The following is a 10,571-nucleotide window of genomic DNA, read 5'->3' as shown; positions in this document are numbered from 1 at the left end:
TACTTTCTCTCCATCCTCTCTCCCTTCATCCTCATTCGCTCCCTCTCTACTGCCTTCATTCTCTTTCTCTCTCCATCCTCACCCCCTACATCCTCACTCCTTCCACCCTCACTCTCTCAATCCTCTTTCCCTCCATCCTCTCTCCTTCCATCCTCACTCTCTTCCATCCTCTTGATCCATCCTCACTCGTGCTCTATCCTCACTCCCCCATCCTCATGCTCCCTATCCTGACTCTCTCCATCCTCTCTCCCTCCATTCTCACTTCCTCTATTCTCACTCCCTCCATCCTCACTCCATCCATCCTCTCTCCCTGCATTCTCACTACCTCCATCCTCATTCCCTTTATTTTCACACCCTCCATCCTCATTCCCTCCATTCTCTCTTTCTTCATCCTCACACCCTTCACCTTCAATCCCTCCATACTCTCTCTCCATCCCCATTCTCTCCATAATCACTCTCTCCATCCTCTCCCTCCATCCATCCTCTCTCTATCTCTCCATCCTCAATCTCTCCCTCTCCATTCTCACTGCCTCCATCCACTCTCTCTCCATCCTCACCCCCTACATCCTCACTCACTCCACCTTCATTCTCTCAATCCTCTTTCTCTCCATCTTATCTCCATCCATCCTCATTCTTTCCATCCTCACTCTCCTCCATCATGACTCTCCCTTTATCCTCACTCCCACCATTTTCACACACTCCATCCTCTCTCCCTCCAACCTCTGTCCCTCCATCCTCTCTCCCTCCAACTTTCTCCCTCCATCCTCACCGTCCATCCTCTGTCCCTCCATCCTCTGTCCCTCCATCCTCACTCCCTCCATCCTCTCTCCCTCCATCCTCTCTCCCTCCATCCTCAATCCCTCCATCCTTTGTCCCTCCATCCTCTCTCCCTCCATCCTCACTCTCTCCATCCTTTGTCCCTCCATCCTCACTCCCGCCATCCTGTCCCTCCACCCTCCATCCTCACTTCTTCCATCCTCTGTCACTCCATCCTCACTCCCTCCACCCTCTGTCCCTCCATCCCTTCTCCCTCCATCCTCACTCCTCCATGCAGCATCAGGGTCACAGCAGCAAGTGGTCACAGCCGATTGGCTAAGACCAATGTCAATCACAGCCATTGTTGATGTTCATTGGCTACAGTGATAGACCGGCTGCGACGCCCTCTGATTGGTCGGGGTGTTCCCAAGCGCAATTGGTGCGGCCTCCCATCAATCAGAGGGATCCTCTCTCCTGATTGGTACTGAGGCGGGAGGCAAGCCAAGAATGAGTTGACTGATTGGTGAGGAGCTAGAGTCGGTGACGTCATGGCCAAGGAGCCGCGCCCCCTTCTGTCAGGGCCGGAGGACGGAGAGAGCAGCAGGTAAACCGGGGAGAGGGGCCGGTAAACCCGGGGCCGGGATAGAGATAGGGGAGGAGCAGGTGAATCACGGTCAACCCGGGGGGCGGAGGGAGGGAGGGTGAGTTTGGGGCCCGGGGGGGGGGGGGGCGGGGCGGGGTTAGAGAAGGAGGGGGTGAGGTGGGGGGTTAGAGAGGGAGGGGGGGTGAGGTGGGGGGTTAGAGAGGGAGGGGGTGAGGTGGAGGGGGTTAGAGAGGGAGGGGGGTGAGGTGGAGGGGGTTAGAGAGGGAGGGGGGTGAGGTGGAGGGGGTTAGAGAGGGAGGGGGGGTGAGGTGGGGGGGTTAGAGAGGGAGGGGGGGTGAGGTGGAGGGGGTTAGAGAGGGAGGGGGGTGAGGTGGAGGGGGTTAGAGAGGGAGGGGGGTGAGGTGGAGGGGGTTAGAGAGGGAGGGGGGGTGAGGTGGGGGGTTAGAGAGGGAGGGGGTGAGGTGGAGGGGGTTAGAGAGGGAGGGGGTGAGGTGGGGGGGTTAGAGAGGGAGGGGGGTGAGGTGGAGGGGGTTAGAGAGGGAGGGGGGGTGAGGTGGGGGGGGTTAGAGAGGGAGGGGGGGGGAGGTGGAGGGGGTTAGAGAGGGAGGGGGTGAGGTGGGGGGTTAGAGAGGGAGGGGGTGAGGTGGAGGGGGTTAGAGAGGGAGGGGGTGAGGTGGGGGGTTAGAGAGGGAGGGGGTGAGGTGGAGGGGGTTAGAGAGGGAGGGGGTGAGGTGGGGGGGTTAGAGAGGGAGGGGGTGAGGTGGGGGGTTAGAGAGGGAGGGGGTGAGGTGGAGGGGGTTAGAGAAGGAGGGGGTGAGGTGGAGGGGGTTAGAGAGGGAGGGGGTGAGGTGCAGGGGTTAGAGAGGGAGGGGGGTGAGGTGGAGGGGGTTAGAAAGGGAGGGGGTGAGGTGGAGGGGTTAGAGAGGGAGGGGGTGAGGTGGAGGGGGTTAGAGAGGGATGGGGCTGAGGTGGGGGGTTAGAGAGGGAGGGGGGTGAGGTGGAGGGGGTTAGAGAGGGAGGGGGTGAGGTGGAGGGGGTTAGAGAGGGAGGGGGTGAGGTGGAGGGGGTTAGAGAGGGAGGGGGTGAGGTGGAGGGGGTTAGAGAGGGATGGGGCTGAGGTGGGGGGTTAGAGAGGGAGGGGGTGAGGTGGGGGGGTTAGAGAGGGAGGGGGTGAGGTGGAGGGGGTTAGAGAGGGAGGGGGGTGAGGTGGAGGGGGTTAGAGAGGGAGGGGGGTGAGGTGGAGGGGGTTAGAGAGGGAGGGGGGTGAGGTGGAGGGGGTTAGAGAGGGAGGGGGGTGAGGTGGAGGGGGTTAGAGAGGGAGGGGGGTGAGGTGGAGGGGGTTAGAGAGGGAGGGGGGGTGAGGTGGGGGGGGTTAGAGAGGGAGGGGGGGTGAGGTGGAGGGGGTTAGAGAGGGAGGGGGGTGAGGTGGGGGGGTTAGAGAGGGAGGGGGTGAGGTGGGGGGGTTAGAGAGGGAGGGGGTGAGGTGGGGGGGTTAGAGAGGGAGGGGGTGAGGTGGGGGGGTTAGAGAGGGAGGGGGGTGAGGTGGAGGGGGTTAGAGAGGGAGGGGGGTGAGGTGGAGGGGGTTAGAGAGGGAGGGGGGTGAGGTGGAGGGGGTTAGAGAGGGAGGGGGTGAGGTGGAGGGGGTTAGAGAGGGAGGGGGGTGAGGTGGAGGGGGTTAGAGAGGGAGGGGGTGAGGTGGAGGGGGTTAGAGAGGGAGGGGGTGAGGTGGAGGGGGTTAGAGAGGGAGGGGGTGAGGTGGGGGGGTTAGAGAGGGAGGGGGTGAGGTGGGGGGTTAGAGAGGGAGGGGGTGAGGTGGGGGGGTTAGAGAGGGAGGGGGTGAGGTGGGGGGGTTAGAGAGGGAGGGGGTGAGGTGGGGGGGTTAGAGAGGGAGGGGGTGAGGTGGGGGGGTTAGAGAGGGAGGGGGTGAGGTGGGGGGGTTAGAGAGGAGGGGGTGAGGTGGGGGGGTTAGGGAGGGAGGGGGTGAGGTGGGGGGGTTAGGGAGGGAGGGGGTGAGGTGGGGGGGTTAGGGAGGGAGGGGGTGAGGTGGGGGGGTTAGAGAGGGAGGGGGTGAGGTGGGGGGGTTAGAGAGGGAGGGGGTGAGGTGGGGGGTTAGAGAGGAGGGGGTGAGGTGGGGGGTTAGAGAGGAGGGGGTGAGGTGGAGGGGGTTAGAGAGGGAGGGGGTGAGGTGGGGGTGTTAGAGAGGGAGGGGGTGAGGTGGGGGGGTTAGAGAGGGAGGGGGTGAGGTGGGGGGGTTAGAGAGGGAGGGGGTGAGGTGGGGGGGTTAGAGAGGGAGGGGGTGAGGTGGGGGGGTTAGAGAGGGAGGGGGTGAGGTGGGGGGGTTAGAGAGGGAGGGGGTGAGGTGGGGGGGGTTAGAGAGGGAGGGGGTGAGGTGGGGGGGTTAGAGAGGGAGGGGGGTGAGGTGGGGGGTTTAGAGAGGGAGGGGGTGAGGTGTGGGGGGTTAGAGAGGGAGGGGGTGAGGTGTGGGGGGTTAGAGAGGGAGGGGGTGAGGTGGAGGGTTAGAGAGGGAGGGGGTGAGGTGGGGGGGTAGAGAGGGAGGGGGTGAGGTGGAGGGTTAGAGAGGGAGGGGGTGAGGTGGGGGGGTAGAGAGGGAGGGGGTGAGGTGGAGGGTTAGAGAGGGATGGGGGTGAGGTGGAGGGAGTTAGAGAGGGATGGGGGTGAGGTGGAGGGAGTTAGAGAGGGAGGGGGGTGAGGTGGAGGGGTAGAGAGGGAGGGGGGTGAGGTGGAGGGGGTTAGAGAGGGAGGGGGGTGAGGTGGAGGGGGTTAGAGAGGGAGGGGGGTGAGGTGGAGGGGTAGAGAGGGAGGGGGTGAGGTGGAGGGGGGTAGAGAGGGAGGGGGGTGAGGTGGAGGGGTAGAGAGGGAGGGGGTGAGGTGGAGGGGGGTAGAGAGGGAGGGGGTGAGGTGGAGGGGGGTAGAGAGGGAGGGGGTGAGGTGGAGGGGGTTAGAGAGGGAGGGGGGTGAGGTGGAGGGGGTTAGAGAGGGAGGGGGGTGAGGTGGAGGGGGTTAGAGAGGGAGGGGGGTGAGGTGGAGGGGGTTAGAGAGGGAGGGGGGTGAGGTGGAGGGGGTTAGAGAGGGAGGGGGGTGAGGTGGAGGGGGTTAGAGAGGGAGGGGGGGTGAGGTGGGGGGGGTTAGAGAGGGAGGGGGGGTGAGGTGGGGGGGGTTAGAGAGGGAGGGGGGGTGAGGTGGGGGGGGTTAGAGAGGGAGGGGGGGTGAGGTGGAGGGGGTTAGAGAGGGAGGGGGGTGAGGTGGGGGGGTTAGAGAGGGAGGGGGTGAGGTGGGGGGTTTAGAGAGGGAGGGGGGTGAGGTGGAGGGGGTTAGAGAGGGAGGGGGGTGAGGTGGAGGGGGTTAGAGAGGGAGGGGGGTGAGGTGGAGGGGGTTAGAGAGGGAGGGGGTGAGGTGGGGGGGTTTAGAGAGGGAGGGGGGTGAGGTGGAGGGGGTTAGAGAGGGAGGGGGTGAGGTGGAGGGGGTTAGAGAGGGAGGGGGTGAGGTGGAGGGGGTTAGAGAGGGAGGGGGTGAGGTGGGGGGGTTAGAGAGGGAGGGGGTGAGGTGGGGGGTTAGAGAGGGAGGGGGTGAGGTGGGGGGGTTAGAGAGGGAGGGGGTGAGGTGGGGGGGTTAGAGAGGGAGGGGGTGAGGTGGGGGGGTTAGAGAGGGAGGGGGTGAGGTGGGGGGGTTAGAGAGGAGGGGGTGAGGTGGGGGGGTTAGGGAGGGAGGGGGTGAGGTGGGGGGGTTAGAGAGGGAGGGGTGAGGTGGGGGGGTTAGAGAGGGTGGGGGTGAGGTGGGGGGGGTTAGAGAGGGAGGGGGTGAGGTGGGGGGTTAGAGAGGAGGGGGTGAGGTGGAGGGGGTTAGAGAGGGAGGGGGTGAGGTGGGGGGGTTAGAGAGGGAGGGGGTGTGGTGGGGGGGTTAGAGAGGGAGGGGGTGAGGTGGGGGGGTTAGAGAGGGAGGGGGGTGAGGTGGGGGGTTTAGAGAGGGAGGGGGTGAGGTGTGGGGGGTTAGAGAGGGAGGGGGTGAGGTGTGGGGGGTTAGAGAGGGAGGGGGTGAGGTGGAGGGTTAGAGAGGGAGGGGGTGAGGTGGGGGGTAGAGAGGGAGGGGGTGAGGTGGAGGGTTAGAGAGGGAGGGGGTGAGGTGGGGGGGTAGAGAGGGAGGGGGTGAGGTGGGGGGGTAGAGAGGGAGGGGGTGAGGTGGAGGGTTAGAGAGGGATGGGGGTGAGGTGGAGGGAGTTAGAGAGGGAGGGGGGTGAGGTGGAGGGGTAGAGAGGGAGGGGGGTGAGGTGGAGGGGGTTAGAGAGGGAGGGGGGTGAGGTGGAGGGGGTTAGAGAGGGAGGGGGGTGAGGTGGAGGGGTAGAGAGGGAGGGGGTGAGGTGGAGGGGGGTAGAGAGGGAGGGGGGTGAGGTGGAGGGGTAGAGAGGGAGGGGGTGAGGTGGAGGGGGGTAGAGAGGGAGGGGGTGAGGTGGAGGGGGTTAGAGAGGGAGGGGGTGAGGTGGAGGGGGTTAGAGAGGGAGGGGGGTGAGGTGGAGGGGGTTAGAGAGGGAGGGGGGTGAGGTGGAGGGGGTTAGAGAGGGAGGGGGGTGAGGTGGAGGGGGTTAGAGAGGGAGGGGGGGTGAGGTGGGGGGGGTTAGAGAGGGAGGGGGGGGTGAGGTGGAGGGGGTTAGAGAGGGAGGGGGGGTGAGGTGGAGGGGGTTAGAGAGGGAGGGGGGTGAGGTGGAGGGGGTTAGAGAGGGAGGGGATGAGGTGGGGGGGTTAGAGAGGGAGGGGGTGAGGTGGGGGGGTTAGAGAGGGAGGGGGGTGAGGTGGAGGGGGTTAGAGAGGGAGGGGGGTGAGGTGGAGGGGGTTAGAGAGGGAGGGGATGAGGTGGGGGGGTTAGAGAGGGAGGGGGTGAGGTGGGGGGGTTAGAGAGGGAGGGGGTGAGGTGGGGGGGTTAGAGAGGGAGGGGGTGAGGTGGGGGGGTTAGAGAGGGAGGGGGTGAGGTGGGGGGGTTAGAGAGGGAGGGGGTGAGGTGGGGGGTTAGAGGGAGGGGGTGAGGTGGGGGGTTAGAGAGGGAGGGGATGTGGGGGGTTAGAGAGGGAGGGGGTGAGGTGGGGGGTTAGAGAGGGAGGGGGGGTGAGGTGGGGGGGGTTAGAGAGGGAGGGGGGTGAGGTGGGGGGTTAGAGAGGGAGGGGGTGAGGTGGGGGGTTAGAGAGGGAGGGGGGGTGAGGTGGGGGGGGTTAGAGAGGGAGGGGGGGGTGAGGTGGAGGGGGTTAGAGAGGGAGGGGGTGAGGTGGGGGGGTTAGAGAGGGAGGGGGTGAGGTGGGGGGGTTAGAGAGGGAGGGGGTGAGGTGGGGGCGGTTAGGGAGGGAGGGGGTGAGGTGGGGGCGGTTAGAGAGGGAGCGGGTGAGGTGGGGGGGGTTAGGGAGGGAGGGGGTGAGGTGGGGGGGTTAGGGAGGGAGGGGGTGAGGTGGGGGGGTTAGAGAGGGAGGGGGTGAGGTGGGGGGGTTAGAGAGGGAGGGGGTGAGGTGGGGGGGTTAGAGAGGGAGGGGGTGAGGTGGGGGGGTTAGAGAGGGAGGGGGTGAGGTGGGGGGGTTAGAGAGGGAGGGGGTGAGGTGGGGGGGTTAGAGAGGGAGGGGGTGAGGTGGGGGGGTTAGAGAGGGAGGGGGTGAGGTGGGGGGGTTAGAGAGGGAGGGGGTGAGGTGGGGGGGTTAGGGAGGGGGTGAGGTGGGGGGGTTAGGGAGGGATGGGGTGAGGTGGGGGGGTTGGGAGGGGATGAGGGGGGTTAGGGAGGGGGTGAGGTGGGGGGGGTTAGAGAGGGAGGGGGTGAGGTGGGGAGTTTAGGGAGGGAGGAGGTGAACTGGGGAGGTTAAGGAGGGAGGGGACGATGTGGGGGGGTTAGGGAGGGAGGGGACGAGGTGGGGGGGTTAGGGAGGGAGGGGACGATGTGGGGGGGTTAGGGAGGGAGGGGACGAGGTGGGGGGGTTAGGGAGGGAGGGGACGAGGTGGGGTTTTAGGGAGGGAGGGGACGAGTTGGGGTTTTAGGGAGGGAGGGGATGTGGAGGGTTTAAAGAGGGAGGGAAGGGGTGAGGTGGGGGGTTAGAGAGGGAGTGGGTGAGTTGGAGGGGGTTAGAGAGGGAGGGGTGAGGTGGGGGGTGTTAGTGAGGGAGGGGGTGAGGTGGGGTCAGAGAGGGAGGGGGTGAGTTGTGGGGGTTAGAGAGGGAGGGGGTGAGTTGTGGGGGTTAGAGAGGGAGGGGGTGAGTTGTGGGGGTTAGAGAGGGAGGGGTGAGGTGGGGTGGGTTAGAGAGGGAGGGGGTGAGTTGTGGGGGTTAGAGAGGGAGGGGGTGAGTTGTGGGGGTTAGAGAGGGAGGGGGTGAGTTGTGGGGGTTAGAGAGGGAGGGGGTGAGGTGGGGGGGGTTAGAGAGGGAGGGGGTGAGTTGTGGGGGTTAGAGAGGGAGGGGTGAGGTGGGGTGGGTTAGAGAGGGAGGGGTGAGGTGGGGTGGGTTAGAGAGGGAGGGGGTGAGGGGGGGGTTAGAGAGGGAGGGGGTGAGGTGGGGTCAGAGAGGGAGGGGGTGAGTTGTGGGGGTTAGAGAGGGAGGGGGTGAGGGGGGGGGGTTAGAGAGGGAGGGGGTGAGGTGTGGGGGGTTAGAGAGGGAGGGGGTGAGTTGTGGGGGTTAGAGAGGGAGGGGGTGAGGTGGGTGGGGGTTAGAGAGGGAGGGGGTGAGGTGGGGTGGGTTAGAGAGGGAGGGGGTGAGGGGGGGGGTTTGGGGAGGTTAGAGAGGGGGGTTTAGGTGGGGTTAGATAGGGAGGTTTAGGGGGGGTTGTCGGGGGGGTTTAGAGAGTGGGAGCCTCATTTAGAGAGAGGGGGTTAGCGAGAGGGAGGGAGACAGGGATGGGGAGGGGGCAGTGGGGTTGGGAGTGGAGACAGCGGGGGGGAGGTGTGAGTGGGGTAGGGTGGGAGGTGGGAGTGGGGGAGGGAGGTGGGAATGGGGAGGAGGTATATGGAGAGGGGAGAGTGGGGGGAGAGAGGGAGAGGCGATGGGGCAGAGGGAGAGGCGATGGGGAGGGGGATGGGGGAGATGAGTGAATGGGGGGGGACAGAGAGGGGTGAATGGGGGAGAGAGAGAGGGAAGGGTGAATGGGGGAGAGAGAGAGGGAGGGGTGGGTGGTGGGGAGGAGAAGAGGGAGGGGTGGGTGGTGGGGGGGGAAGCGGGAGTGGTGGAGGGGGTGAAAGAGGGAGGGGGGTAAAGAGGGAGGGGTGGATGGGGGAGAGAGGGAGGGGTGGATGGGGGAGAGAGGGAGGGGTGGATGGGGGAGAGAGGGAGGGGTGGATGGGGGAGAGAGGGAGGGGTGGATGGGGGAGAGAGGGAGGGGTGGATGTGGGGGAGAGAGGGAGGGGTGGATGTGGGGTAAAGAGGGAGGGGTGGATGTGGGGTAAAGAGGGAGGGGTTGATGGGGGAGAGAGAGAGAGAGGGAGGGATGGGTGGGTGGGGGGGGAGGCAGGGGTGAATGGGGGAGAGACACGGAGGGGTGGATGGGGGAGAGAGAGGGAGGGGTGGATGGGGGAGAGAGAGGGAGGGGTGGATGGGGGAGAGAGAGGGAGGGGTGGATGGGGGAGAGAGAGGGAGGGGTGGATGGGGGAGAGAGAGGGAGGGGTGGATGGGGGAGAGAGAGGGAGGGGTGGATGGGGGAGAGAGAGGGAGGGGTGGATGGGGGAGAGAGAGGGAGGGGTGGATGGGGGAGAGAGAGGGAGGGGTGGATGGGGGAGAGAGAGGGAGGGGTGGATGGGGGAGAGAGAGGGAGGGGTGGATGGGGGAGAGAGAGGGAGGGGTGGATGGGGGAGAGAGAGGGAGGGGTGGATGGGGGAGAGAGAGGGAGGGGTGGATGGGGGAGAGAGAGGGAGGGGTGGATGGGGGAGAGAGAGGGAGGGGTGGATGGGGGAGAGAGAGGGAGGGGTGGATGGGGGAGAGAGAGGGAGGGGTGGATGGGGGAGAGAGAGGGAGGGGTGGATGGGGGAGAGAGAGGGAGGGGTGGATGGGGGAGAGAGAGAGGGGTGGATGGGGGAGAGAGAGGGAGGGGTGGATGGGGGAGAGAGAGGGAGGGGTGGATGGGGGAGAGAGAGGGAGGGGTGGATGGGGGAGAGAGAGGGAGGGGTGGATGGGGGAGAGAGAGGGAGGGGTGGATGGGGGAGAGAGAGGGAGGGGTGGATGGGGGAGAGAGAGGGAGGGGTGGATGGGGGAGAGAGAGGGAGGGGTGGATGGGGGAGAGAGAGGGAGGGGTGGATGGGGGAGAGAGAGGGAGGGGTGGATGGGGGGGAGAGATGGAGAGAGGGAGGGGTGGGTGGGGGGGAAAGAGGGAGGGGTGGATGGGGGAGAGAGAGGGAGGGGTGGGTGGGGGGGAAAGAGGGAGGGGTGGATGGGGGGTAAAGAGGGAGGGGTGGATGGGGGAGAGAGAGGGAGGGGTGGATGGGGGAGAGAGAGGGACGGGTGGATGGGGGAGAGAGAGGGAGGGGTGGATGGGGGGGAAAGAGGGAGGGGTGGATGGGGGGGAAAGAGGGAGGGGTGGATGGGGGGGAAAGAGGGAGGGGTGGATGGGGGGGAGAGAGGGAGGGGTGGATGGGGGGTAAAGAGGGAGGGGTGGATGGGGGAGAGAGAGGGAGGGGTGGATGGGGGGGAGAGAGGGAGGGGTGGATGGGGGGGAGAGAGGGAGGGGTGGATGGGGGAGAGAGAGGGAGGGGTGGATGGGGGAGAGAGAGGGAGGGGTGGATGGGGGGGAGAGAGGGAGGGGTGGATGGGGGAGAGAGAGGGAGGGGTGGGTGGGGGGGAAAGAGGGAGGGGTGGATGGGGGGGAGAGAGGGAGGGGTGGATGGGGGAGAGAGAGGGAGGGGTGGATGGGGGGGAAAGAGGGAGGGGTGGATGGGGGGGAAAGAGGGAGGGGTGGGTTGGGGGGGAGGAGAGGGAGGGTGGATGGGGGCGAGAGAGATGGGTGAGTGGGGGAGAGAGATGGAGGGGTGGATGGGGGGGAAAGAGGGAGGGGTGGGTTGGGGGGGAAAGAGGGAGGGGTGGGTTGGGGGGGAGGAGAGGGAGGGTGGATGGGGGCGAGAGAGAGGGGTGAGTTGGGGGGTCGAGGGAGGGGTGGGGGGCAAAGAGGGGTGGAGGGGTGGGAGAGGGGGTAGGGGAGGGTGCAGGGAGTGAATGGGAGAGGAGGGTAGGTAAGGAGGGAGTGGGAGGGGA

The 10,571-nt window shown here is 66.0% G+C and overlaps 1 protein-coding gene across 6 annotated transcripts in view; it reads left to right on the top strand.

Annotated features, from left to right (window-relative positions):
- Positions 1-1,324: 1,324 nt before the first annotated feature.
- The window catches only part of LOC121271280 (EVI5-like protein), a 410,054-nt gene continuing 400,807 nt past the window's right edge, over positions 1,325-10,571 (top strand). For all 6 annotated transcript variants that reach the window (XM_041177135.1, XM_041177134.1, XM_041177131.1 and 3 more), the window contains exon 1: positions 1,325-1,360. The gene's annotated coding sequence lies outside the window, so the exon portion shown is untranslated. The remainder of the gene's footprint in view (positions 1,361-10,571) is intronic.

This window comes from Carcharodon carcharias, chromosome 30 (assembly GCF_017639515.1).
Source record: "Carcharodon carcharias isolate sCarCar2 chromosome 30, sCarCar2.pri, whole genome shotgun sequence".
Taxonomy (NCBI): domain Eukaryota; kingdom Metazoa; phylum Chordata; class Chondrichthyes; order Lamniformes; family Lamnidae; genus Carcharodon; species Carcharodon carcharias.
This window is presented reverse-complemented; position numbering and strand designations above follow the sequence as displayed.